General features: G+C 33.9%; 1 pseudogene; it reads left to right on the top strand.

Moving 5' to 3' along the window:
* The first annotated feature begins 1,217 nt into the window (after positions 1–1,217).
* On the top strand, positions 1,218–18,502 carry LOC140955046 (uncharacterized; annotated as a pseudogene).
* Positions 18,503–18,799: the final 297 nt, after the last annotated feature.

Below are 18,799 nucleotides of genomic sequence, written 5' to 3'. Positions count from 1 at the left end.
GATCCCATAAAATTCCCATGCTCTTACAGATTCTCATTAGGCTGCTGTTAAACGCATACTTCACTACTTTAAAAGAACGGCATCCAATAGTTTTCATATCACTCAAGGTACCTCTTTTGCTCTTTATGGTTTTACAGATGCTGATTGGGCTGGTAGTATTAATGATTGCAATTCTACAGGTGGCTATCTTGTTTTCTTTGGTCAGACACCAATTTCATGGAAATCCAGCAAGCAACGTACAGTTGCTCGTTTCTCCATTGAGGCTGAGTATAAAGCCTTAGCAGATGGTACTGCTGAGGTCATCTGGCTTCAATATTTGTTAACAGATCTGCAGGTTCTCTCTGTCTCTGCTCCTATCATTTGGTGTGATAATCTTTGTGTGACCTATCTCTTGGCGAATCCTATCTTTCATACTCGTACTAAGCATGTTGAGGTAGATTATCATTTTGTCCGCGATCGGGTTGCGAAGAAGGAAATTCAGATTTGATGTATCCCTTCTCGGGATCAACTTGCTGATGTCTTCACCAAACCATTTTCCGCTGCGTCCTTTATTGGTTTCAGGTTCAAGCTTCGGGTCGATCCTCCACCCTCAGCTTGAGGGGGCATATTATAAAATGTATAACATGTATATCTCTAAATAGGAAATTATTGTAGGATTATTCAAATGTTGTAATCCCTACGGTTACTGCCGTATTCTACCCTACATATATAAATAGGAAAGGTTTGTCAAGGCCAACCTAAATCATTCTATTATTCTCAATTGTTTTATAAAAGAAAATTTGGGATAATTGTTTTATACATATCATAAGGATATCTTTAAGTTCATCTTTTAATAATTTTTTCCACAAGTATATTGATATACAATTTATATTTATACATTAGTATGGTTACAATGCCTTATAAATCACATGCATAAAATTATTTATAGTACAATTATTAGAAAATATCATGATCTATCTAATATAAAAACCAGGCAACTCAATAACTCTTTTTATGAACATTGAGTCCTTCAAAAAAAAAAATATATAAAACACACAATATCACAGAAATTATTGTAAGTACACCACCAGAAATTCACTAAATACCAACGGACATACCGACGGAATTTTTTATGTCAGTATTTTTCGGCCGAAATCACCGACGGACAATATTCGTCGGTAATTACCGACGGACTAAGATAATTACCGACCGAATTACCGACAGAAAATTCAGAATTAATGAAGAAAGGGCGGGTAGGTGGCGCGGAGGTTTTGGCGGGTGATTTTTCCGACGGAATCACCGACGGATTTGAAATGCCAGATCCGTACCGGTGACGTGACCGGTGCACCGTTAAAAATACCGATGGAATCACCGAGGGATTTGAATAGCAGGTCCGTGCGGTGACGTGTCGATTGCCTGTCAGAAGTACCGACGGTTTTGCCGACGGAATCAAAACCGTCGGTAAGTCTGTTGGTAAAAGTGAATATATGGCCACTATGCCGTCACTCTCCTCCCCCATTTCTCCTTCTTCTTCCTAATCCTAACCCTCCCCATCTGCAAAATAACCAGGCCCCCCTCGCCCCAAAACAAAAATCTTCCTCATCTCAGCACAACAAGTTGTATTTCTTGAAGTTTTGTGGTCACAGCATCCGTGTTCTGATTTACCGACGGATTTTATCATTTTTTGTAAGTAATTCTATCTTTCAAAATTTTAACATTTAAATGTCAATTTTATTGTTTTTTTAGTATATGTATTTTTTTTTAGTAGATGTACATGTTTTATTGTTATTTCTCAAACAAACTTGTAGTATATGAATGTATAATTTTATACTTGTTATGGTTTGTTTTAGATTTTGTAAGATTGTATTTGTTTGAAAATTGTTAAAACTTCATTTGTAGAATTACTGAATTACATGTTATGTTTTGAAATAATCAAGAGCTTGCTTAATGGGTCCTTTTTATAGAGGTTCGATAGAAGTCATGGATGATCGTTCATGGATGTATCTAGATTCACCCCAAGGATTGCGGAGGATGGATTATTGTAACGGGGTTCAGGGTTTTATTAATTTCGCAACATCTATTCCCAGAAATTTTACTGGAGGCGGTATTAGGTGTCCATGCAGGAAGTGTCAAAATAAAAAGTATCTGCATCCAGATGTTGTAATAATGCATCTTCTACACAAAGGGTTTGTGGAGGATTACGAGTGTTGGTATGCACATGGAGAGGTATTTGTTAGTAATAGGAGAATGGGAGAAACGGTGGTTGGGTCAACTTCTAGTGCTAGCAACGTGCATGAAGCGGCAAATGACAACACTAATCCTTACAGAAACATGGTTATGGATGCAATGAGAATGAATCAAGATAATGTCAATCAATGTCCAATCGTAGAAGAAGAACCTAATGCAGAGGCAGCTAGGTTTTTTGATTTGTTGAAAAATTCTGACGAACCATTATGGGATGGCTGCACAAACCACAGTAAATTATCGGCTGTGGCACAGGTGTCCACCATCAAGTCAGATCACGGGTTGAGTGAGGCCGGGTATGAAAAAATTATTGATTGGGCAAGAAGCATTTTACCTGAAGGGAACAGGCTCAAAGAGAACTTCTATGCTGCGAAGTCCATGATGAAACCCCTCGGTTTAGGATACCAGAAAATTGACATGTGCCCTAACTTCTGCATGTTATACTACCTTGAAAATGCTGAGATGACTGAGTGCATGACATGCGGGCATTCCCGTTACAAACCCAGAACTGGCAGGGGGAAGACTCTAGTGGCATATAAAAAACTTAGATATTTCCCGATCACACCTAGACTGCAGAGGTTATTTATGTCACCATGGACTGCTGAGCACATGACATGGCACCAAACACACGATGCCGTTGATGGTGTGATGGTGAATCCTTCTGACGGAGAAGCGTGGAAACGCTTTAACAGTGTTCATCCTGACTTTTCTGCTGAATCAAGGAATGTTCGACTTGGGTTGTGTACAGACGGGTTCAACCCATTTGGGTCATTTGCTGCTCCCTATTCTTGTTGGCCGGTCATTCTCACAGTTTATAACTTGCCACCAGGAATGTGTATGAGGCCGGAGTTCATGTTTCTATCTACTGTCATACCCGGTCCAAGCAGCCCGGGGCGGAATATAGATGTTTGTCTTCGACCGTTGATAGATGAGCTGGCGCAATTGTGGTCCTCCGGATCTCTGACTTATGATATATCGAGGAAACAAAATTTCCTTAAGAGGGCGGCTTTGATGTGGACTATCAGTGATTTTCCAGCTTATGGAATGCTTTCTGGTTGGAGCACGCATGGGAAACTCGCATGTCCATACTGCATGGAAAACAACAAGGCATTCACGCTAGCAAACGGAGGTAAAGCTTTTTTTTTTTACTGTCACCGTCGCTTCTTGCCACTTAATCACAGGTTCAGAAAGAACATAAAATATTTCTTTGTTGGTAGAGTTGAAAAAGATGTTGCATCCCCGCGTCTTTCTGGTGAAGAATTGCATCATGTTGTATCAGAGTACGGTGACATTGTGTTTGACCTTCAATCAGGTAAGCAAAAGTTTCCTGGTTTTGGTTTGACCCATAATTGGGTAAAGCTAAGTATCTTTTGGGAGCTTCCATATTGGAAGACTAATCTTCTCCGCCATAACCTTGACGTCATGTACATCGAAAAGAACGTGTTTGAGAATATTTTCAACACCATCATGGATGTGAAGGGGAAGACAAAGGATAACATGAAGGCTAGATTGGATATAGCTTTATACTGTAATCGAAAAAATATGGAGTTGGTTTATGACGAGTCACGGGTTGCAAAACCAAGGGCAAGCTTCGTGTTAGAGAAAAACGCATAACTGCTTGTCTACAAATGGCTTAAGAGTCTGCGTTTCCCGGATGGACATGTATTGAACATATCAAGGCTTGTTAACATAGAGGACTGCAGATTGTATGGAATGAAGAGCCATGACTGCCACGTGTTTATGCAAACACTCATCCCATTAGCTTTTCGTGATTTGTTGCCAAAGGGAATATGGGATGCACTAACGGAGATCAGTCATTTCTTCAGAGATATATGCTCCAGCAAGATGAATATTTGAATTTTTTTGAATTTTTTGAATTTGTTGAATATTTGTTAATTTAATTGTTAGTCTATATTTTTTTTTAATTTATTGAATATAATTTATTGTTGTATTGCCTATATAATTATTGATTAATTTATTGAATTAATATTGTTAATGTTGAATTTACCTTAGAATTAATAATTGCGTTTGTTGGAATAATTATCGATTTCCAATTTAATTTATTTACATTTAATTTATTTTTAGTTGTTTTTATTTTTGTTATTTTGTTGTTTTGGTGTATTTTTTTTGGTAATGTAGATAAAGTTTTGAATTTGTCACATTATTAAGGTATGTATATTTCGTTCCTTTTATTGATGTAGGTTTTTTTTTTTGAATTTTTTGAATATTTTTTATTGTTTTGTTGTCATAATTATAATGATTAATTTGTTGAATTATAATTGTTAATGTTGAATTATAATGATTAATTTGTTGAAGTATAATTTGTTGAATTTATTGAATTTATTTTTTGTCATATTTTTTATTGTTTTGAATATAATTATTGATTAATTTGTTGAATTATAATTGTTAATGTTGAATTGTAATGATTAATTTGTTGAATTTATTGAATTTATTTTTTGTCATATTTTTTATTGTTTTGAATATAATTATTGATTAATTTGTTGAATTATAATTGTTAATGTTGAATTGTAATGATTAATTTGTTGAATTATAATTTGTTGAATTTATTGAATTTATTTTTTGTCATATTTTTTATTGTTTTGAATATAATTATTGATTAATTTGTGAATTGTAATTGTTAACGTTGAATTTATCTTAGGATTAATAGTTGAATATGTTGGAATAATTAGTATAGATTGGTTCAATTGGTTGTGGCTATTGTTAATATTTGCAGGTTTGTGGATTTGGGTAGTATCCAGTATAGGGGAGGTGCTGCCGATTTTTTTTTTAACTTTTGAATTTTATTATACAATTATTAATATAAAATTGTTTAGATGCGCAAAATGAAAACCAGAGCTGGTCGTTCACGTCCAGTCGAATCAAGTTCGTCTAGCAGCGATGATGATGTTTCCTTAGGTGCCTCTCAAGAAGAGGCACCTACACCACCTGCGCCGTCAACCGATGCTGCCTCTTCCAGCGATGTTTCACATCGCAGAAGCGGAAGCGGAATCAATTTACCCGCCAGTACGAGGCACAGTGGAAGGTGGAACATGCGCGCCTAATCCTTTTTGGCCGCCTAACCCCCATCCTCCTCCACCTTTATATTAATTTTTAATAAGCATTATTTACATTTAAAATTTTGTTTAATGTTTTTTTGAAACACATTCATTTTGTAATGAATATTATTTCACTTTGAGTTTTTGTTGCTTAATATAAATTTTATTTGCATAATTGGTTTGTATTACCATTAATTTATATTATTTTTTCAAAATAATTAAAAAAAAATTACATAGGGATTTACCGACGGAAAAAGTCCGTCGGCATTGGACAGTGTCTACCACCGTCATCGACCATCACCGACGGAACCAATCCGTCGGTATAAATTTACCGACGTATTTGCCGACGGCAATATTCGGTCGGTATAAAATATCACCGACACTTTTTCCGACGGAGTTAGTCCGTTGGTATTTTTATAACACTGACGGAAAATATTCCGTTGGTATATTCCAAGCGGGAAACTTTTTTTTTTTGGCGCGCACGGTCCGTCGGTAAAAGTTTTTTTTTGTATTTCCGACCGATATAGCGACGGAATGTGGAATCACCGACAAAAGGTATTCCGACGGGAGTATTCCGTCGGTAATATAGTCGGTAAATACTTTACCGATGAAAGTTCTATCACATACCGACGGAATATTTCCGTCGGTAAAACTGTGAAATCTTGTAATGGTATTTACATCATCATGATTCTACATTTACAACTATATGAACCAAACCAATATCATTAATCCTTCTATAAACACCCCAATCCATGCCTTTCTTTAATTTAATATCTCTTCATTAGCCACTCATAAACTCTTCTTTTACGTTAAACACATTAAACTAATGTCACCACACATGTAAATACTCCTTGATTTACCATATATTCTATGGCTCATTTAAATACAATTTTTCACTCATTTTTTCTATGTTCATCAAATTTATTTTAATGTTTTCTATATCATATTTTCTTACCTCATAAGATTTTATCCATGCCCCATTTTATCTTATAAGCGCATTTGTCGTACCCTCCTCACGAGAGCGTAATGTCATGGTGACAATTCCCACGCGGTGTCTTTTGGAATGATCTTTGGTTTGGTTGAGGAGTCACCACCTATTATTATTGCTATTAGGAATCCTGACTTTTTTTTTAGAGATTTTAGGGAAGAAACTGGTTGCGTTAAAAAAATATATTAGAACTCCTAATACGCTTACATGAGGTAAGCTGCATTATTTTTATTTGTTTGCTATGGTCTGATGGCATCTATCTATACCAACTACTATGACGAGTCTGCTATGATGAACAAATTCTAATTTTTTAGGTCAAGAATTCGGTCTAGGAAGGTGAAATATCCTCAATTATAGTTGAAGCTTTGTTGGGAAAAAAATTGAAATTCTTTTTTTCTAGCTGTCATGACATTCCAAATAATATTTTAGATAAAACTTTTTTTGGGCTTTATCCTTATATTAGAAATGAAATGAGTTGTGTTATCTATAATAATATTTTGGATATTAAACTCATACATGTTTCTTATCCTTATATTAAAGTGAGTAATAACACTATTATCCTTAATAATATTTTGGATATTAACCCCTTTTAGGTTTTTTATCCTTATATTAAAAGTAAATAATTATTATTATCCTTAATAATATTTTGGACTAGTTAGGCATAGTGTGAACTAATTTTTTGTAGAATAAAAAATATATAAAAAAGCTAAGATCCAAAAGCGTTAGGTTTATCTGTAAAGCTAGATACAAGAGCCTTGGGTCTGGTTGCAATGCCTAACCCAAGAGTAATATTTATAATACAAATAATAATATCAATACTATTATTAAACTTTCCTGACCCAAGTTCTTATAGTTTTTTATCCCTTGAAATAAATTTATGGTTTTTCTTTTATACGAATAATATTTTTTAAAACAATTTATTAATGACAATGATAATAATAAGAATAAGAATAAGAATAACAATAAGAATAATACTAATGATTATAAACTTGGGTCTGGTGCCCCAGCTAGACTGAAGTTTCTAGGGTCTGGTTTCCCTAATGATAATATTAAACTTTTGTGACCAAAGTTCTTATAGTTTTTATTCCCTTTAAATCAAATTTATGGTTTTTTTTAATAGTAATATTTTTTTTTCAAATTCAATAATAACAAAAATAATAACAATATTAAGAATAAGAATAACACTAATAATCATAATAATATTAAGAATAACAACAGCGACGACGACGACATCAACAACAACAACAACAACAACAATAATAACAATTTTTAATTGTACCCTTCAAATCAAATCTATGGTTTTTTTTCAATAGTAATAATATTTAATTTTTTTTTATTAATAATGAAAATAATAATATTTATAATATTAATAAAAATAATATTAAACATGTCTGACCCAAGTTCTTAAAGTTTTTAATTTTACCGTTCAAATCAAATCTATGGTTATTTTTCAATATTAATAATATTTTTTTTTCAAATTTATTAATTATTATATTAGCAATATTCATTATAATAAAAATAATAATATTTATAATAAAATAATAATATTAAACTTGTATGACTCAAGTTTAAGTGGATCTGGCTGCAAAGCCAAACCCAAGAATCTTAGCACTACCAGAAAATCGGTGAAAACCAACGGAATTACTGATAGAATTTTTTTGTCAGTAAATTTTACCAAAAAAAATACTTTCGTCTCTAATTCTGTTGGTACTTACCAACAGAAAATATCTATCGATGATTCGGTCAGTATATATCGATGGAAACAGTCCGTCAGGACCGTATCATCGATGGATTATATAGTTTTTTGGAAGTTGCAACAGTGTGGTGACTTGGATTTTTTTTTTTCAGATGATTTTACCGATGGAATAACATATGGATTCAAACTGGGATCTCCGTACAGTAATGTGGCACATTCACCGACAGAACGTGTCCGTCGGTGATTCCATCAGTAAAAGCCAATAAATACCCACTCTAACAACACTCTCTTCCTCTATTCTCCTTCTTCTTCCCCATCCCACCTCTCCCCTCCCAAACTGCAGTCAACCACCCATCCCAACTCTCCCACTCTTTTCAACACAAGCACTCAAGTTTCTTATACTTTTGTATGTGGTCACAATAATATTCGTTCTTGTGGATTTTATGATTTTTTGTAAGTATATCCATCCTTTTTTTATTTTAACATTGAAATTTGAATTGTTTTTGGTATATATTTTTTGTTAACGTATGTACTTGTTTGATTGTTATTTGTCAAAGAAACTTGTAGTATGAATGTATAATTTTGTAGTTGTTATAATTTGTTTGTAAATTGTTGAAACTTTATTTGAATTACACCGAATTAGATGTGTTGTGATGAAATAAATAATAGCTTGTTTAATGGTCCGTTTTAGTTTTTATCAATTCTATTTCAAAGTTGTGATTTCTATATATATATATATATATATATATATATATATATATATATATATTTGTATGGACGTTGACAATTTATAATTGATAATGAATATTTAAATTAAGTGTTTTTTTTAGTTTGTTGGATAATGTCGAGGCAAACTAATATTTTTGTTATGTTTATTTATGTAACATAGTTAATTAATACATATTGTTGTCATATTTTTTTGATAGAAGTCATGGATGATCGTTCATAAATGTATCAGGACTCTCCCCAAGGATTACGGAGGATGGATTATTGTAACGGGGTTCAAGGTTTTATTAATTTTGCAACATCTATCCTAAGGAATTTCACTGATGGCAGTATTAGGTGTCCATACAATAATTGTAAAAATAAAAATTTTTTGCATCAAGATGTTGTAATGATGCAACTTCTAACTAAAGGGTTCATGGAGGGTTACCTGTGTTGAAGTGCACACGGGGAACTATTTGTTCCTAATGAAAGCATGGTAGAAAGGGTGGTTGGGTCAACTTCTAGTGCTAGCAACATGCATGAAGTTAGAAACGACAACAGTAATCCTTATAGGAACATGGTTATTGATGCAATGAAAATGAGTGAAGGTAATGTTAGTGAATGTCCAATCGTAGAAGAAGAAACTATGTCTAATCGTAGAAGAAGAAACTAATGCAGATACAACAAGGTTTTTTGATCTGTTGAAAGATTCTTACTAGCCATTATGGGATGGCTGCACAAACCACAGTAAATAATCGGCCATAGCATAGGTGTTCACCATTAAGTCAGATCACGAGTTGAGTGAGGCTGGTTATGATAAGATTATCGAATGAGCGAGAAGCATTTTATCTAAAGGGAATAGGTTGAAAGAGAACTTCTATGCTGCCAAGTCCATGATGAAACCCTTCAGTTTAGGATACCAAAAAATTGACATGTGCCTTAACTTCTGCATGTTTTTTATATACCTTGAAAATGCTGAGCTAACCGAGTGCATAACATATGTGCATTCCCATTACAAACCCAGAACTGGTAGAGGGAAGAATCTCATGGTATATAAAAAACTTAGATACTTCTCAGTCACACCTAGACTGTAAAGGTTATTCATGTCACCAAGAACTGTTAAGCACATGACATGAAATCAATCACATCATGCGGTTGATGAAGTGATGATGCATCATTTTAACGGCGAAACCTAGAAACACTTTAACAGTGTGCATCCTTACTTTTCAGCTGAATCAAGGAACATGTGTCTTAGATTGTGTACATATAGATTCAACCCATTCGGGTCATTTGCTACTATTTATTCTTGTTGGCCGGTCATACTGATAGTTTATAATTTTCCTTTCAAGGATGTGAATGCGACCGAATTTATGTTTTTATCTATGGTCATACCAGGTTCGAGCAGTCTGGGGTGGAATATAGATGTTTGTCTTCATCCTTTGATCGATGACTTGACGCAGTTGTGGTCCTCTAGAGCTTTGACTTATGACATCTCGATGAAACAGAATTTTGTTATGAGAGCGGCTTTGATGTAGACAATCAATGATTTCCCAGCTTATGGAATGGTTTCTGGTTAGAGCATGCATAGAACGCTAACTTGTCCATACTGTATGTAGAACAACAAAGCATACACGCTAATAAACAAGGACAAAGCTTCTTTTTTTTTTTTTATTGTCACCGTCATTTCTTGCCAGCGAATCATAGGTACAGAAAGAACAAAAAGGATTTCTTTGTTAGTAAAGTTGAAAAGAATGTTGCACCCCCGCGTCTTTCAGGTGAAGAATTGCTTAATGTTGTGTCAGAGTATGGTGACATTGTGTTTGGTCTATAATCAGGTAAGCAGAACTTTCTTGGTTTTGGTTTGACCTATAATTGAGTAAAGCGAAGCATCTTTTGGGAGCTTCCTTATTGGAAGACCAATCAGGTCTGCACATTGAAAAGAATGTGTTTGAGAACATTTTCAACACTGTTATGGATATGAAGGGGAAGACAAAGGACAACATCAAGGCTAGATTGGATGTAGCGTTGTTTTGTAACCGTAAAAATATGGAGTTAATTTGTGATGGGCCACGGGTCGTAAAACTAAGAGCAAGCTTCGTGTTAGATAAAAACGCACAACTGCTAGTCTACAAATGGTTTAAGAGTCTGTGTTTTTCTGATGGACATGCCTATAACATATCAAGACTGGTTAATATGGAGGAATGCAAATTATATGGAATGAAGAGTCATGACTGCCATGTGTTTATGCAAACACTCATCTCATTAGCTTTTCGTGATTTGTTGCCAAAAGAGATATGGGATGCACTAACGGGGATCAGTTATCTCTACAGAAATATATGCTCCAGCAAGTTAAATGTTTATCACATTGAAAGGCTTGAAACGAATATTGTCGAGACATTATGCAAACTTTAAATGATATTTTCTCCATCGTTTTTTGACTCAATGGAGCATCTCCCCATATATTTACCATTTGAGGTAAAAGTTGGAGGACTGGTCTAGTACAGATGGATGTATCCATTCGAGAGGTTAAATATTATAGTTGCTATATAATTCATAATTAAATGTTTTTTTTAATTGATAATTTTTATTAATTCTATATATTTATATATATGTAGGTACTTGTTCAATCTTTTTTTTAAAAAAAAAAAGGTTAAGAACAAGGCGCATGTTGAGGCATCAATATATGAGGCATATATTGTTGAGGAGATCTCAACATTTATCTCATACTATTTCAAACCTTATTTGAGATCGAGGATCAGCTGTGTTCCATGACATGATGATGGTGGTGAAGTGCCTTCAAGTGGAAACTTGTGAATATTCTCCAATCCTGGATGACCAACATCTAAAAATGCCGTGAGGGAAAGATATTTGTCTAAAATAAAGTTCAGACAAGTACACAATTATGTCCTATTTAACAGTGATGAGCTAAGACCTTTTATTAAGTAATTAGATGTTCGACTTAAACTTTATCAAGAGTGTACTATTTATGTTTTGTGATACCATAAACTTATATAATTTGGAACAACCTTGCAGGTAACATAGACGATACGTACTGTTCAATAACTCACAGCTGACCGAATCCCAGATCTTTCAATTATAAAATGAACAATTTGCCACGTGATTTAAAACATATGTAAGTCCTATCACAAACTCACTATCTCTTGCAATGTAAGCAACTGTACGTCAATATTACATAATATTTGTTTATTAATTATTGATGTATTTAATATACAAGGTTTATCAAATGGAAAGTAGTGCATCTATTTCACTATCTTTACTAAGCTTAGACCCTGAAGGAAAAGTCAAGTGTTATAACATGTATATTGTTAATGGATATGTCTTTCATACTGAAGAATACAGGCATGGAAGAAAGACATATAACAACGGTGTTTGTATTAAGGGATTGACTTCTAATGAGTTTGAAGTTGACTACTACAGTAGATTGGAAGAGGTCATCAAACTGCAATATCATAGCGAGCAGAATAGAGTGTTTTTATTCAAATGCTATTGGTATGACACAACTAACAGAGGAATCAAAATACATCCTCACTATGGTCTAGTTGAAATCAAGTCAAAAGCTAGATACCGTAATGTAAATGGCGTCTTTGTTTTTGCAAAGCAATGCCGACAAGTTTATTACACATACACCCCTTCCTTTAGATGGGACCGATCAAAAATTGATTGGTTATCCGTTTTAAGAACCAAACCCAGGGATTGTGTCGAGGTTGTTTAAGATGAGAACAAAGACACAAGTGTGATAAATGAAGTCTTTCAAGCTAGTGAGTTAGTTGAACTATATTGAGTTGCTCCTTCGTTGACTTAGAAGAAAATTTGAATTTTTGTGTTTTCGATGATAGTCTTGTTGATGTTGATGCAGAGGAGTTGAATGTTGTTTTGAGCTCTAATGGACTAGAGAATGTTGATGAAGAAGATGATAACCACATTGAAGAGTGCAATAAAGCTGATGATAACAATTCAATTGAGGATGAAGATGAAAATTCTGACTAAACATGTTGTAAAGCCTTATTTTTATAATGTAATATTAAGGATAATATTTTGGAACATGAAATATTTATTCTTATTTAATTGTTAGCTCTTATTATTGTGTTGTGTGTGTTTTAATTTGCAATTCAAGATTTTGTGCAGGAGGATGGACAAAAATACATGGAGGAGCTGTAAAAAATATTGACACTTTCACCGACAGAATTACGGATGGAGTGGCACCCGTCGGTATTAAACCAAGAGTTGAAAAATATTTTTGAAATTTTTCCATTGTCACTAACGGATATACCGACATACTGGCACACGTCGGTATTTGACCGAGAGTTGCAAAAAAATTACAGCCCTTGCCATTATCACCAACAGGTAGCGAACCTCCCGAAGAGAACACTTGTCAGAGCGTTAGGTTGATCGGCATATTTATCGACAGATTCACCGATGGACGTGGCAAACCCAAGACGCCTGTGCTATGATACGCGGTTACCAATGGATTTTCCAACAAACCGAAAAGTCTGGCGGGATTTTTGAATTTTTGTGTGCATATATCAATTAATTACTGATGAATATTACCGATGGAATTTAATGCCACCGACAATAAAAAATGTCTGTCAGTAATTTCGACAGAAAAATTGCAATATAAATCCCTCCCCCCTCCTCCGAGTTCATTTTTTCTCCTGCTATTCATCTCTATTTCTCTTCTCCTCTCCGTTTATATTACATCTTTTGCAAAAGATTGTATTCTTTTGGTGCTAGTTCTTTATCTTTGTAATTTTTTTATAATTTTTTTAATTATGATTATATTTTTTGGTGTTCTTTGTTTTGTGTATTGTTTGTAGATAAAATCATCAAATCAACACACTATTAAGGTAAGGATTTTTTATTCCTAAATTTATTTTGAATTTATGTAGTGTTTTTTTGTTTTGTGTTCGGGATGTTTTGTGTAGTGTTCTTTGGTTTTTTCTTTTTATACATTAATTTTATGATATTATTGTTTGTATTGCCATAATGTTTATTGTTGAATTTATGTTTAAAATGTTAATTGAAATATAGAATTAAATTTAATTAGTTTATCTTAATTTTAAGATATTATTGTTTGTTTTGCAATAATTGTAATTGTTGAATTTATGTTTTAAATGTTAATTGAAATATAGAATTAAATTTAATTAGTTTATTTTAATTTTAGGATATTATTGTTTGTTTTGCTTATGTTTTAAATGTTAATTGAAATATAGAATTAAATTTAATTAGTTTATCTTAATTTTAGGATATTATTGTTTGTTTTGCAATAATTGTTATTGTTGAATTTATGTTTTAAATGTTAATTGAAATATAGAATTAAATTTAATTAGTTTGTCTTAATTTTAGGATATTATTGCTTGTTATGTTGTTTATTATTTTGATTAATTTTAATTGTTATTCATGAATATGTATTGATGTTTGTTGAAAAAATATAGATGTTGAATTTCTATAGATGTTAGGTTGTATATATGATGTTGCTGGAGTCAATTGGATTATGGTTATTGTAGAGATTGCAGGTTAGGAAATTATGGATAGTCTCCAGTATAAGGAAGGTACTGTCAAATTTTTTTTAATGATTGAATTTCTATAGATGTTAGGTTGTATATAATGTTGCTTGAGTCAATTGGATTGTGGTTATTGTAAAGATTGCAGGTTTGAAAATTATGGGTAGTCTCCAGTATAGGGGAGGTGCTGTCGAATTTTTTTAAAATAATCAAAGTTAAATTATGCATTTGTGTAGATGTGTTGAATGAAATCTACAGCATGTCGTCAGTAGACGGATGATGCTAATTCTTCTAGCAGTGAGGAGGACATCTCCTTAGGTGCTGATCACGGCAAGGCATCCTCGCAAACTTGTGATATCGACTCTTCTAGCGTGGTTTCACAGTGCAGAGGCGGTGTGCCTTCACATCGCGGTCAATTCACCCGCAAGTACCTGGCACAGTGGAAGGATGACCTCTTAATGTAAGTTTATTTAGGTTTTAGTTTTTTATATATATACTTATAACATAATTTATGAACAATTAATTAATATTTTATTAATTTTATTTAATTTCAGGTTCACATACATTGAGACTGCCAAGACAATAACATCGGCATTTAAATCGTCAATGGAGATTCTATTGTTTCAATGAAGTCAGGTCTCCAGACATCCTGAGTGGAGACCTGATATCGATGTCTGGTTTTGGTGATTTCAAGTAGGTGTAAATTTTTAATTTCCAATTTATTTTTAATAAATAATTTTATAATTTTATATCTTGTAATATTTTTATTTTAAATGAATTATTTATATACATAGAATAAATTTGATTGGGATAGCGCGGACAACCATGTTGTCAAAAGGGTATGGAAGAATCACGCGACAACTAGGTAACATCGAAAATAATATTTATTTTTAATTTTAATTTTATGTTTTAAATTCTAATTAGTTACTATGGAAGTAGGTTGCATGATTTTTGGTATGACACCCAAAAAAAGGTGAAAAGAAATGTGAGGGACAACAATCTTGAAGGATTGAATGAGGTGGCGGTTTGGCGGGGATTCAAACCGCTATTTATCTCGAGAGATATATGGGAGGCATATATTAAGCACGTGACGTTTGAGTGGTTCTCATGGCGCTCACAGTTCGGAGCTGACAATTGGAATAGACAAATTCATGGTTCGGTGACCACACACACCGGCGGCTCCGTTCCGTTTAGCGCACATGCGAAGCGGATGGTAAGATTAATTTAAATGAAATATATTGTTAATTAATTTGTTGTTGCTTATAAATATATTTAACTTGCAACTTTTATTTTCTTACAGGCTAAGTCTCTTGGACGCGAGCCGAGTCCAATGGAGCTATTTGTAGAGACGCATGTGCAGAATCAAGACCGCCAAAAGCGGGTGCAACAGTACGTGGACAGCCATACCCAACACTTTGTGGTATGTTCGTTCAATCATTTTATTTCGTATGTTATTGTTTTCTTGAATTGAATTTGATTATTTTTTAAAAACATTTCAGGAGACCTATAATAGCCGGTTGAGGGAGAGATATTAGGACGATCCTTCGATCTATCCGGATTTTGATCCAGATTTATGGATGGAGGTCAGATCGTTTATGTCGCACCCGACATCGCGGCGGCCCTAAAAAATAATTCTCTTGAATTATTTATGGAAAAAAAAAAAGAACAGATTTCTGGCATCTTGTTCTTTTAGGGGAAAATGTCTTGTTTGAGAAGTCGCCACCTAGTATTATGGTCACTAGGAACCCTAACTGGTCAACAGAGATTCTATGGCTTGGGATTGGTTACGTAAAAGGGAAGATATTATCACCCCTTAAACATTCTGCCTAAGACAGACTGCATTGTTGGTTTTATCTTAAATTGCTAAATATTTATTAATTTATGCTATGATGTTTTGTTTAAATATTTCTGACTCTGGCGCCAGTGAATATTCGAGCTCGAATAATTCCAACTCTGGCGTTGGTAAAAATTCGTAGCTACGAAAAAAATTAGATCAATATTTTTTTTTATTTCCTTACTCTAGCATTCTTGAATATATAAATAAAAACAAATTTATTTTTACACATGCACATATTTTTTATTTATCTGGCTAAATAAAATAAAATACAACGAATAAAAATAATATAAATTTAAGCCGGTATTTTTATTCATGACTCTGACGTCAGTGAATAAACCAATAAATTTACATTATTTTTAGTCATGCATACACATTTTTTGTTTTTCTACTTTTTTTCTATTTTTCTATTATTTTTTTTAATTTTTTCTATTTTTTTAGGGCTGGGCCCAGCGCAGCCCACATAGGCTGGGCCGGACCCAGCCAGCCTGGCCCGGTCACAGGCCCAAGCCAGTGACCCGGCTGGGCCACATGAGGTACGCGTGATCCAAATCACGCGTGTCGGGCTTTATTTTTAAAATGAAGACAGGCGGCGAAGGTGAATTAATGAAACATGGGGAAAACAAAAACAGTGCAGAAGACTTACCTGGTGCTGGAGACCGAAGAAGACGATGGTGGAGCTCTGGCTGGCCGACGCTACCTCCTCTCTGCTCTGTCACTTTCGTTTTATTTCCCTCCTGTATTCCTTTTTGTATGCTCCCTCTCTCGGTCTTTATCCTCTTCCCCTGTCTTCTTTATCCTTCTGTTCTCTCCTCCCTTTTTTTACGTTATGCATGCTCTGTTTCCTATGCTTTTTCTCTGGCTTTCTCGTGCTCTCTGTTTTTTTTCTTTCTATCCTCCGTTCTGCCCCTTTCAGTTCTGTGATTCCTCTGCTGTGGCCAAAGAATGGCCTTTCTTCACGCGTTCGTGCCTCACGATCGTGAGGCACGAACGCCTCTGTTTTTGTGAGAAGAAACAGGGGCAGAAAACTTGCTCCCCTCTGTATAGTTTATGTTCTTGCGTCTTGTTGTTTTCCCGGTGTTACTTCCTTTCTAGAAGCAGAGAAATGGAGACGTGATGGAGGACTGGTGGGCTAACTGCTTTCTTCCTCCGCTGCTCGTGGTCTCTCTCAGTTTCACTGGTTTTTTTTTTTTTTTTTTGTCTGGGTTTAGCCTCTCCCTCTCTTTCGGTTCTGCTCCTTCCCTTCGTTGCTTTTTTCTTCACCTCCTCTGTTTCCTTGAGAAGAAACAGAGGAATGAAAAGCCCGTTTATTTCCTCTTTCCCCACCTTTTTGTTTCTGTTATTTTCTCCTCCACGCCGGTTCTTCTTCTCTGGTTTTTATAACCAGAGAATGCCATGCGGTTGCATGGATTTTAATGTAATAAAGGCATGCGTTTTCTTCTTGTTTTCGGGTGAAGAAGATGAACAGTGTGATGTTAATGGCCATTTGCGTTTTGATCCTTGACATTTTGAATTTTTGCAGTCCAGTCCTTGGATAAATTTCAATTGAACCCCTGCATCTCAGTGTCATTTATACATTGGTCCTTGGGTTTCAATCTGCTGCAATCGTGCCCCCAATTAACCCCAAACTTTGTTATTTCTTCAATTAAGTCCCTGATTTCATTAATTTAATTAAATCTAAAGTCCAATTAAGTCTAAAACTTATCAATTCTCCAATTAAACCCTTAATTAAATTAATTCCAAGCTCAATTAAGTCTCAAAACTTATCAATTCTCCAATTAAACCTTTAATTGGATTAATTAAATTAAGTTCAAGTTTAATTAAGTCTCAAAACTTATCAATTCTCCAATTAAACCCTTATTTGGATTAATTAAATTAATTCCAAGCTCAATTAAGTCTCGAAACTGATCAATTCTTCAATTAAACCTTTAATTGGATTAATTAAATTAAGTCCAAGCTTAATTAAGTCTCAAAACTTATTAGTTCTCCAATTAAATCCTTGATTGGATGAATTAAATTAATTTCAAGCTTAATTAGATTAATTCCAAAGTTTAATTAAACCCCAAAACTTCCATTCATATTGCCCTTAACCCAAAATTTAATTCATTCTTCAATTATTTCATTTTACTTATTTTTTCATCATCATTATTATTTTTTTCAATCAATTTTCTTATCCTTTTCAATAAATAAAATAATAATAAAAATAAAAATAAAATGGCCAAAAATTGAGTTATGACAGTCTAGTGGACCTGATAAAAATGGGGTCTACGGCCTCCCAACACTACAGCTGAAAACTTGTGGTCAGCCCGTAATGTCTCAAACGTTGGGAGCTCTCCATTAGTATCAAGCACTCAGTCAAATGAGTTCATAGCATTGAAACAACAATATCAACACCTCTCGACGGATTATGATCAGCTCCATCAAATGGTTATGGTGATTAGATCAAAGATGGGTGATGATCCATGTGCTCCCTTTTAGCCATACGGTCCCGGCAACAACCAGCCTCCTCCTCCTCCTCCTCTAGCTCCATTGCTATTTTAGTTTATTTTTGTTTTTTTAAACATTAAATTTGTAATGAATATTTGGATGAATATTATTTAGCATTATTTTTAGATTTTTAATGTTTAAAACAAATTCATTTGGTTATTAATTTTTCCTGTTAATAAATAATTTTACCGAGGAGTTGTTATTACGAAGTTGCGAAAAAATTACCGCCCATTCCACAATCACCGACATATATATTCCATCGATAATTTCCATTACTATTATCGATGG

Source organism: Populus alba, chromosome 19, assembly GCF_005239225.2.
Source record: "Populus alba chromosome 19, ASM523922v2, whole genome shotgun sequence".
Taxonomy (NCBI): Eukaryota; Viridiplantae; Streptophyta; class Magnoliopsida; order Malpighiales; family Salicaceae; genus Populus; species Populus alba.
Note: the sequence above shows the minus strand (reverse complement) of the source record. Positions and strands in the feature narration are given on the sequence as shown.